At 36.6% G+C, this 20,773-nt stretch overlaps 1 protein-coding gene across 5 annotated transcripts in view; it reads right to left on the minus strand.

Moving 5' to 3' along the window:
- Positions 1 to 20,773, minus strand: part of DNM3 (dynamin 3) — a 708,993-nt gene that overhangs the window by 197,537 nt on the left and 490,683 nt on the right. The gene's annotated exons all lie outside the window — the stretch shown is intronic.

Below are 20,773 nucleotides of genomic sequence, written 5' to 3' on the forward strand. Positions count from 1 at the left end.
ACCTGGGCAAGTCACTTAACCTGTCTGCCTCAGTTTTCTCACTTGTAAAAAGAGGATAATAGCACCTGGCTCCAAGGGGGTATTGGAAGGATAAAGGGAGATAATATTTGCAAATGCTTGTACTATATAAATCTTAGCTATTATTATTGTTACTTGAACATATTATTTTCATTAATACAATGTAAGCTCCTTAAGAGTAAACACTATCTCACTTTTGCCTTCATATACCCAGCACAATACTTGATATATAGTAAGTTCTTGATAAATTAAAGGTTTGTTAATTGACCATATGTCAATAAATGGCAATGTAAGATATATAATGTACTGATTCAAATGTGTAGGAACAAGAGTCATTTCCCTTAGTTAAAATGGTCAAAATAGATGAATAGGCATTTTTTTTCAGAGTGAGAAATTCATGTGATCAACAACCATACTTTAAAAAATGCTCACAATCTCTAATAACTAGAGAAAAGAAAATTAAAGCAATTCTGGGGTTCCATTCCACATCTATCAAATGTAAAAAGCTGACAACAAGAAAAATGACAATTGTTGGAATGAATGTGGAGAGAGAAAAGATACATTTATTTTGATGGAGCTGTGAATTATTGGTCCAGTTTTTCTACAAAGTAATTGGGAACTCTGACCAAAATGTTACTAAACTAACCCTTTATCACTCACCCACAACAAAAGCTACCACTATTAGGTTTGTTCCCAGGACCAATACGTACACAGATATTTATGACAATTCTTTTGTAGTGGCAAAGAGTTAGAAACTAAGTGGGTGCTCATCAATTAAAGAATGGACCAACACATTATGAGACAGTACACAAAATAGTGTTCTGCAAGTCTTAAAGCACTATATAAGTGTTAACTACTATAAAATATAATAAAACATTTTTGCATTGTAAGAAATGATGTAAGAGATGGGGAAGAGTTGCATGAACTGATGGAGACCCAAGTGAGCAAAACCAACAGAGCTATTTATACAGCAATGGCAATAACACATAAGGACAAAGAACTTTGAAAGATTTAAGAATTCTGATCAATGCAATGACCATCCATGATTCCAGAGGATTCACTATGAAGCCTGATATTTATTATCTGACATAGAGGTGAAGAACTCAAGTTGTAGAGGAAAATACACCTTTTTTGACACAAACAATGTAGGAATTTTTTGCTTAACTGTGTATATTTGTCATAAAGAATTTTTTTTTAATTTACACAGACACAAAATTTTGTGCATGTTTGGGAAGAAATAGGAGGAAGGGGGAAGTATGAATCTTTTATTATTGATATTAATCAACTAATTAATTACAGGGAAACATATGGTTGCCAAATATGTTTGCCATTGTTGTGGAGGATGTCTTGTGTGGCATCCATATTTATGGGGGACTCCATGAAAGAGGGAACATTTTTTAGATGCTCCTGTTTGGGGACTGCTTGTTCCTTTGTGTTCATTTCTTAAGGACCCTAAGGAGTTTCTTAAATGGAATCTAAAATTATTCAAAAGTTTGGGGAAAACTAGATGGATAAAAATTAATGTTTTATATATTGTGGTATATAGTCGAATGTTTGAATATTGGTTCAAATAGTTGAATAGTTGAAATAACACAACTGGTTCTATAGTACTTATATCTTAGTCTGTATAGACGCTCAAAAAATAACAGAAAGAAGAAAGCAGTAAGGATTGCCTATAGGAAATTTCCAGTGCTTTAAATGACTCCAAGCTTTCCCCCCAAACAAAGACTCACTTTTTAAACAACAATATACTTCCAGTGATGCTATGTCACTATGAGCTATGAAATACCATATTCTGAAAAAATGTGAAATCACCCAAAGTACAATAGAGAGGCTCATGATAAGTGTGGGAAGGCTACAATGCATTATGAATGAATAAGTGAACAAGAGAGGAGGGATAAAGGATCCCATCATAGATGGCAGACCTGTCATGTGGCAAGAGTGAGGAAGAACTAATGCACAGTCCATGTGATTTATTGTCATCTACACAATATATATCCATAGAGGAAGGCCGGTAAACCTCCATGAAGGATTGTCAGGAGGATATAGAAATAAGCTACATAAACTCATGGATGGGTTGTGAAATAAATGATCAGAAGGAGGACTCACATCACTGAGATCATTGGCTATTAAAGCCAAGACAGGACAAGAATTACACAAGACAAAGAAACATGGAGAAGTTGGAGTCTGCATCAATGAAGTATATCCCCAAATGATGCTTTTATAGATCCACCAAAGATTCTGAACTTTCAGTTAATTCTTTAAATTCAGGTCCTTACCAACCTAGACTATTGAAACAACTTTCCAGCTAGATTATTAGCTTTCTAGTATTTCATCTTCTCCAAATTATCTTACACACAACTGCCAAAATAATCTCCCTAAAGCTCTAGCCTGAGCATGAACCTTGCCCAAGAACCTTTGGTGCTCACTTGTTGCCTACAATATAAAATACAAACTCCTTAGTTTGGCATCTAAATCCTACCACATTCTGACTCTAGCCTTCATTTTCAGAAATATCACACTGTTCTTTTTCATGTTCTAATCAAATTGATCTCCTTGTTGTTTCTCTAATTTAATATTCCATTTCCTACCTTCATACTTTTGCCCAGGCTGTCTCCTATGCCTGGAATGCCTTCTCTTTGCTTCTTAGAATTCCTGACTTCCTTTGAGGATAGACTCACAATGCTACTTTGTAGGGGAAGCCCTTTTCCTGTTCTCTACAATGGAATGTCTCTCCCTCCTCAAAAAATCATGTATATATTTAACTGTTTACATGTATTCCCCACATGCCAATGAAATCACAAGTCTAGTTCCTCTCCTCCTAGCCTCGTACCTTGGGTATTGCTATAGCCTACTGGATGGGTTTCCTTCATCAAGCATCTTTCCACTTTAGCACATTCTCCCATCAGGGTACCCATGGGGAAGGGCACATATACAAGGAACACATGTAACCAGGGCCCAGTGATAGAAAAAAAAAACTAATACTTCCATGAAGCAGGGCTATTAATGTTTTCTTTTAAATTTTTTAAATGTTATTAAACATTTTTGGAATAAAACAAATTTTATGTCTTTGAGGGGCCTGCTCCCTTCCAGGCATTGTTGCTTCCAGACACTTTCTCCCCACCAGGTACTGAATCTCATCTCTTTCTTTTGTGGCCTTGGATCTCAGCTGTTCCATCACATCTCAATTTTGTCTTCAGTTATCTATGTCATATTAGTTATTTCCTAATCCCTAATAATTATCATGGACATTCTAGCTAGCCATTCTCTTGCAGAGGATGGCAATAGCTCTCAACTATTTTTTCTAGCCTCATCTACCATCTGTGGGCAGATACTATGCTCAGTGAATTTCTTTACAGAGGAGGGCTACAATCCCTTAAAATTCCCACTCTGTCCCATGTATAAATTCCAGCTGATTTACTATCTCTGATGGCCACTGCAAACCTATCTTCCATACACAACATATATGGCTTTGTGGTACAAGTATTACAATTAGAAACTTTCTCTCCTGTACTGGAGGATTATGGGCATCCTCTTAGCCAGGCTGGGCATAGAAGGTAGCAGATGGTGATTTCTACAATTCAATGTTCTTCTAATTTATGATAGACACCCATCGTATTTCTTACTTTTTATCATGCTCACTGACTAGGTAAGTATCCTCTGGTCAAACTGACCAGACTTGGGTTAATACTGGTGGGGAACTTTTTTACCTCCTCTACCACACTCTCTAGTTCCATTCCAATGACAAGGGATGGTTGTAGGAGCAATAAGGCATAGCTTATTCTCTCCCTGATCACTATATCTATGCATAGGATCCCAAGTCTATACTTCTAGACTTTATTGATTCTCTGAGATACAGACCTACAGCTCCAATTGCCTACACCTCTACCTGGATAAACTCAATACTAACATAATATCTTTCCTCTAAACCTGCTCCTGGATGAACAATTTCAGCCAAAATGCTATCATTCACCTCATCTCTCAAGGAGTCTGTGATTCTTAATTAATCTCTCTTAAACATCTGACTGAACCATTCCTTCATCAATCCCTCTGCACCAAAAACCCCTCTTTCACTCAACAAGATTCAGGAGTTGGAAGTCAGAGAGAGGAGCGATGGGTGCATTCTGAAAAGACTTTTAAAAAGCTATGTTGGGGGCAAGAGGAGGTTCAAAGAAGGTACAGGACCACCACTCCTTAGTGTGGTTGGGATAAACTCTTATTTTTATTCTATCTTTCTCCGAGGAGAAAACTCTTTGTCCTAGAAATGATAGAACAAAAAGTAGCTAATAGGGATTTAATGAATATAATGAATAAGAAAATAGTCAGAGAGCACCTGATTACTCTTACAAATTTAAAGTCACTTGGCCTAGGTGAACTATATCTTTGGGTATGGAAAGAACTGGCAGATATGTTTGCCAGACCATTGTCTATGATATTGGGAAACCAGTGAACAATGGGGAAGATGCTTTGGAACTGGAGGAGTACAAATGTAACCCTAGTTCTTTTTTTTTTTTTAAAGCAATCAGGGTTAAGTAACTTGCTCAAAGTTACACGGCCAGCTATTTCTGGGTGGGTGCTAAGTGTCTGAGCCCGGGATTCGATCTCCAGGTCATCCCAACACTGGAGCTGGTGCTCTTAATCGCGGTGCTACCTGGCCGCCCCAACCCTAGTTCTTTTTAAAGTGAAGAAAATAAAGTCTATAAATTTTAAGCCAGTCTACTTTGCTTTTATTGCTGCAAAAATTCTAAATTGAATCATTAAAGAGATGGTTGGTGACCTTCTAGAAGGCACAGTGATGCCAAAGAGGGTCAGCATAGTCTCCTCAAGGATGAGTCATACCACAGAAATCCATCTTGCCCTACTAGAAAGTTAGGGGGAGATGGGGGAGGATATGAGAGAACAGACTGGGGGAAGGGATATTCAATAGGCTCGCTATCTTGGGGTGGAGGTAGGGGAAAGACAGGGAGAAAATTTGTAACTCAAAATCTTGTAGAAATTAATGTTGAAAACTAAAAAGAAATAAATAAAAGGTAAAAAAGACTGAATCATACCAGAACCTGAGTTCTTTTTTTTCCCCTCACAATTACTAGACCAGTAGATCAGGAGAATGCCATGGATGTAGTTGAATTTGATTTTATCAAAGCATATGATAAAATATCTAATACTTTTAATGTGAGAGTGATGGAGAGCTATGGTCTGAACAATAATGCAATCACATCAATTCAGGACAGAATTAGAAGCAACAGGTAGAAGTTCACAATAATGTCTATTTGTACCATCCTAATAATCAACCAAAAGTAGAACCAGTTGCCTCAGGAGGTGGTTGGTTCACCCGTATTAGAAGTCTCCAAGCAGAGGCTAGATCACCATTTGTTGGCTATAGTATAGTGGACATTTCTTTTGGGAATGAGTTAAAATAGGAGGTTCCCAAGATCCTTGAAATTATCCATGAAGTTATGATTTGATCATCTGAATTTTCAGCTTCAATCTGAAACTCTAAAATAATCTTGCTTTTATTTCACAAATGAAACACACTTGAAAAGTTCTATGAAATGTTTTTATTCAAACAAAACCAAGGAAGGCTCCAACAGCTATTTGAACACGTCTAAAAAGCAATCAGACATATTGGTACTCATTATTTTTCTTTTTATTCTTGGGCTAGGATGTTTAAATGTGGTTAGAAGGAAGAAAAATCTTAAGATAAAATAAAATACTAACAAATTCTAAGACCCAGAAAAGATAAGAATAATTACTTTCTTCTATCAGTTATGCTTTCCATCTTTACCCCCACTTCAAAAAAAAATCATTTAATATAATTTGGTTTCTACAGGATGTAAGAATGACCCTCAGTGAGTGAAATAAGAGGAATATCCTTTCTTTTATTACTTCTGATAAGGGAAAAATATTAAATGGATATTTTTTTTCTAAGCACCACCAGTCTTTCTGTTGGGTTTACAATACCTCCACTGTTGATTCATAAATCAGAAAATAAGGATGATTTAAAAATGAAGTTCTTAAATAATGCTCACAGTGCATGATATTGGTGGATAAAGTATTCATACCTATGAAATTATAGATCTTTTGAAGTAAAGAAGAATTGTAGGTTTTTGATCTTGAGGAGTAATGTGACAGAAGCAGCATTTTATGATGGCCAGCCTTTTGGCTACACCAACCAAAGGCATCAAAAACATAGCCTATGGGCCCACAGTACTCCTGGGTGTGAACAGAACCAGATTAAGATGTAATTCCTACCTGAATGTAATATGTTAATGTATAAATAATAAAAAAGACATATATGAACATATGTAGATTTCTAAGTCAATATGTGGCCCCTTATCTACAATCTGTTGTTCAGTTGTTTCAGTCATGTCTGATTCTTCAGGACCCTATGGGGGGTTTTCTTGGCAAAGATCATGGAGTGGTTTGCCATTTCTTTCTCCAGCTCATTTTACAGATGAGAAAACTGAGGCAAACAGGGTTAAGTGACATGCTCAGGGTCACACAGCTAGTAAGTGTCTGAGGCTGGATTTGAACTTAGGAAAATGAGTCTTCCTCACTCTAGGTATGGCATTCTACACTATGGGGCCACCTAGCTGGCTCCTATCTAGTTTAGTGGCCCTTATTTCTATTTCAGTTTGATAGCACTGAGTTACACCATGCAAGACAGTTCTCGTGGGATAGATACTGAAAACAGAGGGACCAGGTGATAGTCGATTATAGTATATAGCCCAGGTATGACGTGGTGAAGATCTAAAGTAGGCATGCTAAGGATGGGAGGAATTCAGAAATAAAACCAATAGGAATAAATGACTGGTTGGATAAGAGAGTATGAAAGAGAAAACAGAACGAAAATGATTGAGTGTGTAATCCTGAGTGATAATACATCATTTTCAGAAAGCAAAGCAAGAAGGACCTTAAAGGGAAGTAGCCTCATTCAGTTTTAGACAGGTTGAGTTTGAGGTAAAAGGAGTGAGACCTAAAGAAAATATTCTGTAGGCAAAGAGATTCAAGACTGTAATCATATGAAGATAATAATAACTGATATTTAGATTATCCTCTGAAATTTACAAAATTAAAATGTTATTCACAAAAGAACTGAAGAACTCTGAGTGGATTCTGAAGTACAATTTTCTCTACTTTTCTTGCTTTGGGGGGGAATATGGCTAATATGGTAATGTTTTACATGATTTCACATGTATAATTGATATAATGCTTGCCTTCTCAGTGGGGGTGGGAGGGGGTGAGAGGGAGGAAGAGATTATACAACTCAAAATTTAAAAAGAAAAAAATGCTAAAAATGAACAAATAATAAATTAAAATACTTTTTAAAAAAATTATAGGACTTTACATATCTCCTTTGACACACATAGCAATCCTTTGACTATAGGTATTATTATTACCATTTTGGAAATGAGGAAAACGAGGCTTAGGAAAGATAATTGACAGCTAATAATTATCAGAACCAGATTTCTCCTGAACCCAAATCCAATAGTCTTTCTACTGAATCATGCTGCCCTGACACACCTCAGGTGTCAGGAGACATATAAATCTGCTGATTGTCCTTTAACAGAGTCTGTTGTTAAATATAGGAGGCACAGCCAAATTACCATGGGTAATCTACCTGGACATAACTGAAAACAGGCAAATTAGTTATTAGGGCAATGCCATTAAAAATAAAACACTTTTTCAATCTGAACTTCATTCATCCTCAAAGCAATGAAAAACTGTAGCCTGAAATAAAAAGAAACTGGCAGAGAGAAGGGGACAGAGCCATAATCACAAACAATAGCTTATCTTTTTAGTTAGAGGAAACAATAGTAAAGATCTGCTTAAAAATTTATTTTTTAGCATGCTCAAGAGTATAAAAAAGCTATTAATTCCTCTCCTGAATAGCTACGTCACTTCTGAGGAAAAAAATTCCCTCCTACTTTATTTACCTTTAAAAACATAGACTAAGGGGTGGCTAGGTGGTATAGTGAATAGAGCACCGGCCCTGGAGTCAGGAGGACCAGAGTTCAAATTTGGCCTCAGACACTTAACACTTATTAGCTGTGTGACCTTGGGCAAGTAAGTCACTTAACCCCAACTGCCCTCCAAAAAGCAAAAAAAAAAAAAGAAAGGAAAAAAACATTGACTAAGCATGAAAAATATTTGCTGTTCACATATGGAACTTTTCATTTGAAAACCTCAATTCACTTTAAAATTTCATTATGTTGACATACAATGCATATTTCATGGACAGCAGTCTATACAAGACAAACATGATACAAACACTATACAGACACATTGGGTTGGCTAAGAACTTAGATGAAAAAAGTTTGTGGTAATGTGGAGGGTAGGGCATTTGTGATGTCTCTTGGAAGAATAGGGGTCAACATTCACATGTTCTATAGAGTTGGGGTGGAGGGCAAGGAATATGCTTGAATATGTCCATCTATCTCTGTTACAATGAGGTGGAAGAGAAGTGTGAAAGAGCCTGGGGATCTGGGGATAGAGGATAGGGAGTGTGTCTCTAATTGTGTGCTATGTTTTCCATATCCATTTGTATAACATCTGACATATGTCATAATTGTCTTTACCAATATATTTCTGAGAGGCAGCTAGGTATGGATAGAGGGTTGGGCCTGGAGTAAGAAAGGCCTTTGTTCAAAGCCAGATCACCAAACACCTATTAGTAGTGTGACTCTGGGTAAGTCACTAACCTTTGTTTACCTCAGTTGCCTCACTTGTAAAATGGGGAAAACAATTCTCAGGGCTGTTATGAGAATCAAATGAGACAATTCCAAAGTGCTTAGCATAGTGCCTGGTATGTAGTAAGCCCTACATAAATGTGAGTTATTATTATTATTGTTATACAAATTCTATAAAACTTGTTTTTTTTTAGCTTACCATAGTATAAGGACAATTTTGCATATGACGTGCTTGTAATCAACACTTGTATAGGAAATAGGGCTCTCCATTGTAGATGACAGTCCAGAGAAAGAAGCAGCAGGGAAGATTCAGTTGCTTGCTATGTAGCCTATCTATGGACATATGCTACTACCTTTAGCCGGTGCTTCAGTCTCCTTCCATTTTAGGCAATGAGATAACTTTTCTGTGAACTTTAAGGAGAATGAAATTCTTGGAACACACAGAAAATCTATGTGACAAAACATGCTGAAAAGAGAACATACTAAATACAAAATGAAAAAGCTTAATTAGTGGTTGGGAGGAGTTGTTTCAGATGAAAAGATATTGAATGCATCTGAAGGATATAACATTTCTACAAATGGTGCAAACTAGGTTCTCTTCTAAAAAGAACAATTAGTAGTTTCATGTCAAATAACACGTTAGTGGCAGTCCAGAATTTTAGAATGAAGGAGAGGAGGTGACATTTTTGAAAACAGATTTTGTAATTATGACCATAAATAAGAACTGGTGAAAATGGTTTTAAATTATAAACTGGGCAATAGCTTAGGAGATAGGACAAGAGTTCATAGTGAACAAGTAGGGTGGGTGGAACATTATTCATGAAAAGCTGACTGCAAGATTTGAGGGTGGGGACATGAAGGTGCACACTCTATCTGCTTATCTCAGGGAAAGAACTGCAACTACCTTAAGCATCCCATTCATTTTCTCACTTCCTACAAGCAATATTAAACTCTCCTTTCTCCTTTCTTCATAGCTTTCACTGTTTCAGGGACACTATTTTGGCTATCAAACAAAGTAACCTCTAATCAGTTATGATATCAAGACCCACAACGCCTGCAAAATACTGGGCATCATCAATAAGAGTATTGAAAGTAAAGGAGAAAACAACTAGTCTTACACAAATATATGGAACATTCACATATAGCATACTGTGTACCACTTTGATTATCATATCATAATAATTGGAGCTTTCCCAAAATTCTCCCTCAACTCTTTTTAAGCTATCAATGTCTTCTACCCTGCAGAATACCTAGAAAGGGCTATTAAAGTAGTCAAAGACATGGAGAAGTACTGCCATATGAGAATTTAAAACAAGATTAGGAATCTCAAAATGGACATATAAAACCTGAGATATGGTCAGTGTTTACAAAGCTGTGATCCACATGGATAGGTTGCACACAGATGACTTGTTAACCAAATTTCATTATTCAAGAAAAGTGGATTATCTTTGCAATTCAGTTCAAATTAATCTGATGGGAACATTTCTTAAGTGCCTCATATATGCAAGGGACTGTGGATATAAAGATATGAGGTAGATCTGCTCTTGTGCTCTAAATTAAACAAATAACAAAAGGAGGCAAGATAAATGTAAAGGAGAATCTAGGGAAAATATTATAAGAAATTCAAGGAGGAAGTTTTCACTATCCTTTGGTCATGCTGGCAGAGAAAGGACAGATAGAGCATTGTCAAAGAAAATTTCATGGAAGAGTTACTATATGATTTGGGAGGGATTTCATTTTAGACAAAGATTAACATAAGGAAAGACATGGAGATGAAGATGGGATAACAGGATGAGAATCGTTGACAGTTTGACTGGAACATGGCATATGTGGAGAAGAGTAGTATGAGATAGAGTTTGAATGTCTAAAATCATAAGAATTGTATGAAATGGAAAGCTAATGAGAATTTTTGAATAGGGGTGATTTGGTCAGAGCAGTGCATTAGAATGACCTCTTGGGTGAATTGTGACAGATGGATTGGAGAAAGATGGGAGGATTGCTTAGGAAGTTATGACAATGGTCTAGGTGAGAAATAAGAGGATAGTCTTGAATGTTTACAGTGGGAAAGCGGAGGAGGTCGTGCAAGAGAGAGCCATAAAGAACAGTAAGTGGCAAATTATTGTGTGGGATGAAGAGAAAGAAGAGTTAGGGATTATGAGTTTCAGGAGATGATGAACTGCTATACAATTATCAGAATGTTAGGGAACACAAGCATAAGGCAAACGATGAGTTGTTTTAGACATGATGAATTTAAGTTGCCAATGGATATCCAGATTGAGATATCCAATAGGAAGTTGGAAATATGGGACTGGAATCTTGGAAAGAGATTAGAAATGGAGATAAAAATTGGGGGATCATTTTCATAACTAAAATCAGTGAAAGTAGTGAAGATGACTAAGGAAACAAAGAAAATAAATAGAAGAAAAGAGTACTAGAATAGAAATTTGAGGGATATGTTCAGATTTAAGAAACACGAAAAAGAGATAAAAGAAGGAATTGTCAAAGTGGTACAAGACAATCCATGGGACTGCCATATTATGGAAGCCAAGGAAACAACACATACAAAGAAAGCGGGAATGGTGACATATAATGAGCTTTAAGGAGGTCGGGGAGGTCAAAAGGACAGAGAAGGCTATTAGATTTGTTGATAAGGAAGTTATTAGTGAATTTGAAGAAAGCCTTCACAATAGAGTGATGGTAGAAAATGCTGAAAGCCATTGAGAAGAGAATGGGTGAGAACATAAAGAGGAAATCAGTAGGCACGTCACTCTTCCAGGTGTTTGGTAATGAAGGAAAGAGGGCTTGAGGGGAAGGCAAGGTCAAGGGTTTGCTTTTAATAAAGAGGATATCTGTGTGTGTTTATAAAATGAGAAGATACACCCCCTGGAAAGGAGGATATTAAAGATCCATGAAAAAGAAGGGGTAACCGAGAATATGAGATCAAAGGTAGAAGTGGAGGGATTAGCTTTAGCCAGGAAGGCAGCCACTTCTTCCTATGAAGCTAGAAATAAAGGGGAAAAGGGTGAGGATGCTGAGAAACTAAGAGTAGAGGAAGGGTTTCAGGGAAATTCAACTTGGATTGCCTCCTTGGTAAAGCAGAGGCAACATCATCTACCAAAAGTAAAGGAGAAGGTGGCTGCAGGTGATGGCTCAAGGAAAGGAATAGTCCTTGGAAGAGACTTTATAAAGAGTATACTAGAGATTCAAAAACAATGAATAAATCCTGAAAGTTCAGAATGTCAAAGTAGAACAAATAGAAAGAAACATTCTTTAAAATATCATGCATTAGTTTATGGAATTTGTTGTAGCTAGAGGTGACATGAGTTGAAAATATCAACAACTTCAAAAAAGTTAAAGACATAGGATTTAGTGTTGTAAGGAGTGATAGAAATAATCTAGTTTAACCATTGGAAGAAGGAACTGAGTCCTGGATGTGCACACAATGTCTAGCATGTAGCAGGCACTTATTAAATGCTTGTTGAATTAAGAAGTAGAATAGGAATATGAGTACAGGTCTTTTGTTCTAAATCTGGTGATCTTTCCATGACACCAAATTGGGCTGCAAGAGAATAGTAGTGATTGGGGGCGGGGGTACATTCTGAAGCTCTGAGGTGGAAGCTAAGGATGACAGACATAATCTACCAGAAGTCCCTGGGTGTCTTTGGTGGAGAAATTCCTGGTTTGAATGAACCATAAATTTTTGCAGAATAGTGAAAAGAGTTGGTCTTACAATCAGAAACCCTGAGGTCAAGACATATCTTTGCCTGTGACTAGCTGGGTGACCCTGGGCAAATAATTCAACACCCCTAAACTTTGTATGTAAACTGAGGAGAAGCATAATAATTCTATACTGACCTAAGGCTCATATGAGAACTGATTTAAAAAATACTTGAGTATTTCCTAAAAAGTAAAGTGCTCCATAAGCATTAAGAAATGTGGTATTCTTATGTACTACAAAGGATATAATGAACAATAAAGACATTAATAAGCATTGATTGAGATTTGACTTTTCATCACTATGTAGCTTAATACCCTGACCACTGAAAACTACAAGACTGTTTTCCAGATACTCCAAAGAATGACATTCATCATAATGAAGATAAAGTAAATCTTTCAAACAAAACCCGCAGGAGTTTTAAAACAATGTCCCCATTTAAAAAAACATATACTATAAAGAAGTTTTTGAGAACAAAGCTGTTTTAGGGAACTATAATTTAGAGCCTTAAGACTCACTCATTTTAACATTGAGATCTGTCTTTGCTTCCAGGAAAGCTTAGAGGCTGTGGACATTTTCCACTTTTTTTTTTTTCACATATTGCTGGCTTTAATTTTAAGAAAAAAATATATAAAAGAAAAAATTGCATGTACCACAGAACAAAACCTTATTGCAAAAGAAATAGTTGAAGATTTTTTAACCACAAAGCAACTCTAAATCCCTTTTAAAAATTAAATGGGGAAAACCAATATGGTGTCTTCCTATCTTTGATTCCACCTAAACCTTTTCCAGTGTCAAAGTTAGAATACTGTCTTCTTAAATCTCAAGAAAAAAATAAAAACAGATATGAGCTGAGATTATGTAGGAATAAAAAAAACCTTCATGGGTAACTGAAGGGTTGTGAGAAGTAAAAATGGAGAATTAGTCAAAAAGCAAATCCAGAGCAGTACCAGAGGATCAGGATAATTGAGACACCGCCTGACCGATCTTTATGATCAGAAAGTTAAGGTAAACCTTATGTACTCTGTACTTTTATATATAATAGAGTCCTTTGTACTCTGCATTGGTCAAACTCTAGAGTATTCTGTTCAGTTCTGGGCTTCAACTAAAAGGAGATATGGACAACATGGGTGGACTCAGATGATAGGCACCAGCATGATTCAAAGGTTTTGTGGAAAATAAGGTTAAAAAAAGGAATCTTTCTTTTCAAAGGGAGAAAACCAAGGGGGCAAATTACTGCCTCTGGTATAAATCTCTTTTATATAGGGAATACTCTATGAAGCCATTTCAACTGGGGAATGAATAAGAAGTGGATAAAATATACAAAGAAGTTTAGCCCTGTAAAAGTTATATACAGAAGAACTTTCTGATCATAAAGATCGGTCAGGCGGTGTCTCAGTTATCCTGATCCTCTGGTACTGCTCTGGATTGGATGGTCAGCTCAGTTGCTGCAATATCATCTCACTAATATGGTTATACCTTTTTCAGACAAACTGCTCTCTGGCTATGCCTCCCCCATTATGTATTTCTGAAGTTGATATTGCAACCCCAAGTGTAAATATATTTATTCATATGAAATTGTATATTATTGATTTGGCTTAATTTTCCAATATGGAAAGACTTTTTTGGATTCTGCCTTTGTCACCTCAGTTTTAGTGTATTTTTTTTGTCACCATGTTTTAGAGCATCTTGGGTACATTGGTTCTTTCTGCTCTTCCGTTCTCTACATGTACCAATCCTGGTCAGAGCAGGTGGGGTGGGGAAGAGAGTGAGAGTCAATGGAGACTGGAAAAAATGTCTAGTCCTTCACCATGTTAACCAAAGGACCTGAGATTACCATCATTTTCACACCAGAGACCAATTACTTGTTTGTAACAATCATATGAAAAACAGAGTTTCTTTTTGCTGGTGTTTACAAGTTTTGTAGGTTGAAATTATCATTAAACTAAGTCAAGTTTTGTAGGTTGAAATTATCATTAAACTAAGTCAAGAAATTAATATCTGCTTTGCTTTTGAGAGACAGAGAAACAAGACTGAAATCAAGACAGAAGAGAGGAAGAGAGAGAATGAGAGAATTCACAAAGAAAATACATGAATCATTGAAGTCCCTCAGTACTATTATATACAGGTATATATTATATACCTGGAACAGGAATATTACACGTAATACACACACGCCAGGTATGTACAGTAATAGTAATAGGGAACAACAGCAATAGGGAAGGTAGATAGAAGGGTGTGTCTGCCAGGAATATAGAATGAGTTTGGCTTTGTTTTTCTTTTTAGTTTAAGGTGTCTATAAGACATCGAGTCAAGATGTCTAATAGGTAGTTAGAGATGAGAGACTGAAGGTTGGCAGAGAAGTAAGAGCTGGGGGAGTAAATCTGACAGTGATTTGTATGCAGATGATTATCAAAAACATTGAAGCTAATGAGATCACTCAACCAATGGTATAGAGAAAGAAGAGGAGAAGGTCTAGGACAGAGCCTTGGGAGCACCTCCACTGCGAGTAGGCATGATGTGGGTGGAGATAGAGAAAAGAAGCAGGATAATAGTCAGTCTCTGGAAACCTGGGAAGAAGAGAGTATTCATGAGAAGTGGGCGATTGATTCATATGGATAAGGAAGAGGAGGTATGGGGTCGAGAGTATTATAGCTAGGTAGATTCAGATCTAGTTGAATGGCTGCACTCAAATCTATTAATGGTTTGATATCATCTTAGAAGATTGTCTCTGGGGGAAAGTCTTAGGAATATTTTGTTGGCCTTGCATTGATACAATGATTTATATAACACATACATAGATAGCATAAAAATAGAAGACATATATAATATACCTTACGGCAAAATCAATTTTTAAAAACTTTGGCATACTAGAATATGTGACTGACTCTGATAAAATAAAATTTAATAAAACAGAATGAAAAGTTTTATGCTGAGGATCAAAAATCAACTTGAAAAGTACCAGATAGGGGAAGTACGAGTAGAGAGCAACAGCAATTCATCTGCACAAGATTAGGGTTTGATTAAATTGTAAGATGAATATATGTCACCAGGGGGAAAAAACAGCCAAAAAGTGAATGCCACCTTCATCTTCATTATGATAGACAAAGCCATCTGTTTAAAGAGCCAACAGTAATGACTAAGCCAAGTGGGAGCCATCAGAAAGCAAGGCAAGAAACTCTGGAAGGAACAGGAGTGAGGCCTGTTACAGATGCAATGTGACAGCATTTATGTATTAAACTTTACACCCACAAATGTCTATAAGACAGTATATCTACATGCATAGATGAATGAGAATACATTCACATGAATTCCTAATAATATGTATATATAAAACATAAATATATGAATAAGTATGATATAGTCTTACACATATAATAATGATGTATTATAATAGCTAACATTTACATGGCTCTCACTATGTGCTAAGTTCTTTACAATTGTTATCTCATTTGATCATTACAACAACCCTGTGAGGTAGGTGCTATTATTATCCCCATTTTTCAGAAGAGGACACTATGGCAGACAGAGGTTAATGAAGTAGGGTCACACAGCTAATAAATGTCTGAAGCAAAATTTGAACTCAGGTCTTCCTGACTCCAGACGCAGACGTACCAGTATCTGTTATGTAGCAGATTCTTAATATGTAACCTAGATTTCAAGCTATGCTGCTATGGTCTTTTTTTTTTTTTTTTTTTTGCAAAAGATTCTTGGTGGAGAGGGTACCAAAACAATGAATGATTAAATGAGGGGAGGAGTTGGTGGGATAGCTTTGGAGAGGAGAGACATTCTTTTTTTTTCCTTCAAAAGAGAGAGGACATGTGATTTTCCTATCTATCCAGGACCAACTTCATGGGAAAAGAAAGACTTTTTGAAGCTATAGACAAGTTGGGGAAGCCCAATCCTTCCTTATTTCCAGCTTGTCTCTCTAGAGAATTTTAGGAATCTCCCCTCTGGTGAGGTCAGGTTTCAGGTGAGATCTCTTATTTTGCAGTAGGAGAGTGCATTTATTCTCTGTATTTTCTGGTATATTCTCACCCATACAAAATCTCTGATTTTTGTTTACTATTTGCTTGGATAAATAGTTTAACTCACAATTCATTATTTGTGATGGTCTTTATGTAATTAGCATTTGGCGGGAAGGACTCAACATGGCAAATGCAAGTTCAGGACTACTCTCTCCCCTTTAAGGGATAGTGACCAGAGAAGATAGTGGCTTTTGTTATTGCATCTAAATCAGCAGCATATAGGGGGAAGGGTGTATAAAATTCTAGTCTGGTATTCCTCTATTACAAGAGAACAGAGAAACCAGCCTTCTGGTCCCTTCTCTTGCTCCTCCAAAGCAGACATTGCAGTAGCCCTTTGGAGAGGGTGAGTAAGGTTCCAGACATTTGATTTTCCCCTGAAGGTACCTGTCAATATATTAGATATCTCATATAGATATTTATATATTACATTGGTATGCACACACCTTACAGATTAGCTTAAAGAGATTAGCTTTTCCCTCATTTGTTCAAAATGTACTTCTTGTCCTGTTGTTCTAAAAAGAAAAATGCTGACTCACCTAGAACCAATTAATTGAAAATTTTATTTTATATTTTCAAGCATATCAAATGAATGAAGTATATTGTATGAAATATGTATGTCTATGTGTGCATTTTCATCCAAAATGAAAATATCTATTTCTGTTTTCTTGAAATAGTGTATTTAAACAAAAATGAAGGACATACTTCAGAAGACTACATAACATCTAGCTTACTCTAAATGTGAATAATTCCTTTATACATTGAAAGCAGAAACATGACATCCAGTCTCATAGGGCCATGTTTATAGAACCAGATTGCTAATGAAAATAAACAAAGTAAATTTTGCCATCAGAGAAGTTGCTCAATTCTTTCAGTTAAGCATAGAAAGGTTAGTCTTTGCACCAAAGTTACAGCAGTAGCAGAAACCACCAAGAAAGGACATTTTAACTTCTAAATTAAATCAGTCATTGTGAATGACTTGGATTATTTTCCTGTCAACATATGTTGGAGGGTTATAATGGAAATACTGATAGATCTTTAATGACCGGAGAATGAATGATGTCAAAGAGATATAACCTAAATTAGTATAATTATAAAATAGACGAATATTTTTGTTTGTAGTCCTAATTTCTAAATTGAGTTTGGAAAATGAGTTGTGTTTGGTGCTGGACACCACATTTTTAGTAAGGGCATTGATAAATTGAAAAGGTTCCTGGGAGAGCAGCCAGAATGGTGTTAAATTCTGAAGTACATGCCATATGATATAAGGACTGTGCAACCCTAGGAGTCTTGCTAGATTCATGGTCTTTAAGTAGCATAATCAAAAGGTCTCAAGTTCATAGTAACTCTGCCTTGGGGAACACAGTTATGAAACATGAATGGTTCGTGATTATGCCCCCAGTAACAGAATTAAAACTCCTCTAACAATTGGCTAGGGATTTGGGATCCCAACCCTTAACTAGGAAAGTTCATTTCTGAATGACTGCCAGAGGTATCATCTCTGCAACCAAAAGACACAAGGAAATGCAAAGGACAGGATCAATCAAGCATTTATGAGAAATAAGATCAGACCAGTCAGATACTACAATAACCAGAATAAAAGACATAATTAAAAAACAGTTATAAGGCACATCCATTTGAAATAAGGTAGGGGATGAGAGTTAAGAGCTGCCTAAACGTTCCTCTGGGTCAGTTTTGTCCTGAACACTCCAGCCATCTGAGTATCTGTTAAATGATTCAAAACAAAAACAGAAAAAAAAATCAGTTTATTCCTCACCACTTATCCCTTTAGTTTCACCTCTTGGAGTCTCCCTGGCAAGCTTGGGTTTGAGGAAAGGAACTGCCAATGTCACTGTCACTGGCTGCTGTGGTTGCACCGCTGCTCTCTATGTGTTGGGTGAAAGCCATGTCCTTGCTCCTCCCTCTCAAGAGATCCTTAAAACTCCTGCTGTTGAAACCCTCTGCCTTCATGTCCCGATTTTGGGTTGGCTTCCTTTCTTTCCATGCAAGTAAGGAACACAACTCCAGGGGTCTTAAGCAGTTTAGATCCCCTTTCAAGGTCCAAACCTTGCCACTAAACACTGGGATGTTTAGCTGAGGGCTTGGAGGGATGTATTTTTTATCTTCAAGTATTCGAAAGGCTACTACATGAAAGAGAGATTCAACTTGCTCTGCTTGGCCTAGGAGGGCAGAAGTACGAGTAATGTCTAGAAGTTTCAAAGAGGCAATTTAAGTGTGGTGCCAGCAACAACTTCCTAACTTAGAGCTATCCCAAAGTGGAATGGCTATGTCAAGAGGTTTGAGGTACCCACCCCTTCACTGGATTTCTTTAAGGAAAAGCTGGATGAGTGCTTGCCAGGTATGTTATAGAAGGGATTCTTTGTCAGATATGGGCTGGAGTATAAAACCACTAGATTACCTTCCAACTCTGAAATTCTGTAAATCTGTGAAGGGGATGGAGAAAGTGCCAATAAAGCACAAACTCATTGCTGTGAAACTATTTCTTGATATTACTTGATATTTTAAGAAATCAGCTTTGGAATCTGTCCTTCAGGGGACCATGGTTTTATAGCAACAAATACTCCTGAAAGGGACTGTAAATCATTGTCTGCATCAGCTGATACTCATTAGCACTGCATGGTTGGGGCAGGCTAGAAAGCAAACAGTTTCTAGCAGTCTTTGGCTGAACAAAACCTCATCCTGCTGCTGGCATGCCACACAGAGTACCTCTCAACCCCCTCAAATCTCTTGTCTGGATTCTCCTTTGGCTAATTGGTTAATGTGCCCACTTTGTTCTTTCCATGACACTTGTCATTTGTGCCCTTCTCCAAATTGATTTTGGGGTAACTCCTTAGTAAGGTCATAGCTGAGAACTCCTACTGTCCAACCACCAGCAGCAGCATGAATGGACCAAACCAGGGCAAGCAATGACAAGCATTCTCCTTGATACATTTATTGTTTCATTAATAGCTTAGTATTTGCAATTGCCTTGAACACACAAGGTGAATTCATCTTGGGGATAATAATGGCTGTATTAAGTAGATATCTAACTAAAGTAGACCATAATTCAAATTTCACATTTATATTTCCCTTTCAATAACTGTTTAAGAATTATAATGTAGAATCATGCTTAAGGTCTATCTAGGTGAGTGCATTGTTCTGTCTCAATACTCCATCTCAACCAATTAATAAAAAACTGAAAGATCATCCTTGGAGCTTCATTCCATATTCATGACTTTGCCTTGATTGGTCTTAATGCTTCAGATGCACTTCATCCCTTTACATGTTGTCTCCTCCTGAACACAAGCTCTCTGAGAGCAATGGCCCTTCCATTTCTATTTTTGTATCTTATATACATAGCAGAGTGTCTGACACACAATACATGGTTAATATTTTTTGAATGATTATTAAAGGGAGTAACTGTCTTCTTTGCCAGTCTCCCTCAAAATCTCATTAAGGCTCTGTCATCTAAGATTTTTTGAAAACTTTTTGAAAGCTTGTATTATAATCATATTTATTGAGTAAGTCATAAGTATAATATAAATTAAATAAATTTAATTTGTAATAAAGCCCTCCTCACAAGAGTCATAGGAGATATTTCTAATTATATCCATTTTACAGATGAGGAAGATGGAGTTCAAAAAAGTTAAATGACTTACCCATGTCATGAAATAGTAAGCATTGGAGCCTTGATCTGAACCCAGATCTCTTCTCTCTCCACTATATTTCTCTATATCACCATGTTGTCTCTCCATAAATTTGATATTCTCTTAGTGAAGTAGAACCTTCTTTTAATTATGCTAATCTCAGTTCCTTGAAGTGTGTGGTGTCTGCCCCTTCATTAAATTGTTCTAGAATTGAGTGAACAAGTTCATATTTACTATATACAAGCTATTTCTATGACCTCTTTGGTTATATTCAATAAAGTAAACATGTATTGCCCAACTATGTGCAGATCACTGTGTTAGGCGATTGACCGGGTAGGCTTAAACTTTAAGCATGCCATTGTAAATGCCTTCTTAGAATCTATAGTCTAGTAACATGTCATGTGCCTAAATAAATACAGCAAGAAAAACTCACATTTATATAGAACTATAAAGTTTACTAAGTGCTTTAAATATGTTCTCTCTATGAAATTTTATTATAGAACATGCTTCTTAACAATACAATGATTTAAAAATACAAATGATTGGGGCGGCTAGCTGGCTCAGTGAGTAAAAGCGCTGGTCCCAGAGTCAGGAGGACCTGAGTTCGGATGCAGCCTCAGACACTTAAAACACACACACACACACACACACACACACACACACACACACACACACACA

This window comes from Petaurus breviceps, unplaced genomic scaffold (genome assembly GCF_028583685.1).
Source record: "Petaurus breviceps papuanus isolate PSGF00001 unplaced genomic scaffold, PetGlider_PUasm1.0 90692, whole genome shotgun sequence".
NCBI classification, from domain to species: Eukaryota; Metazoa; Chordata; class Mammalia; order Diprotodontia; family Petauridae; genus Petaurus; species Petaurus breviceps.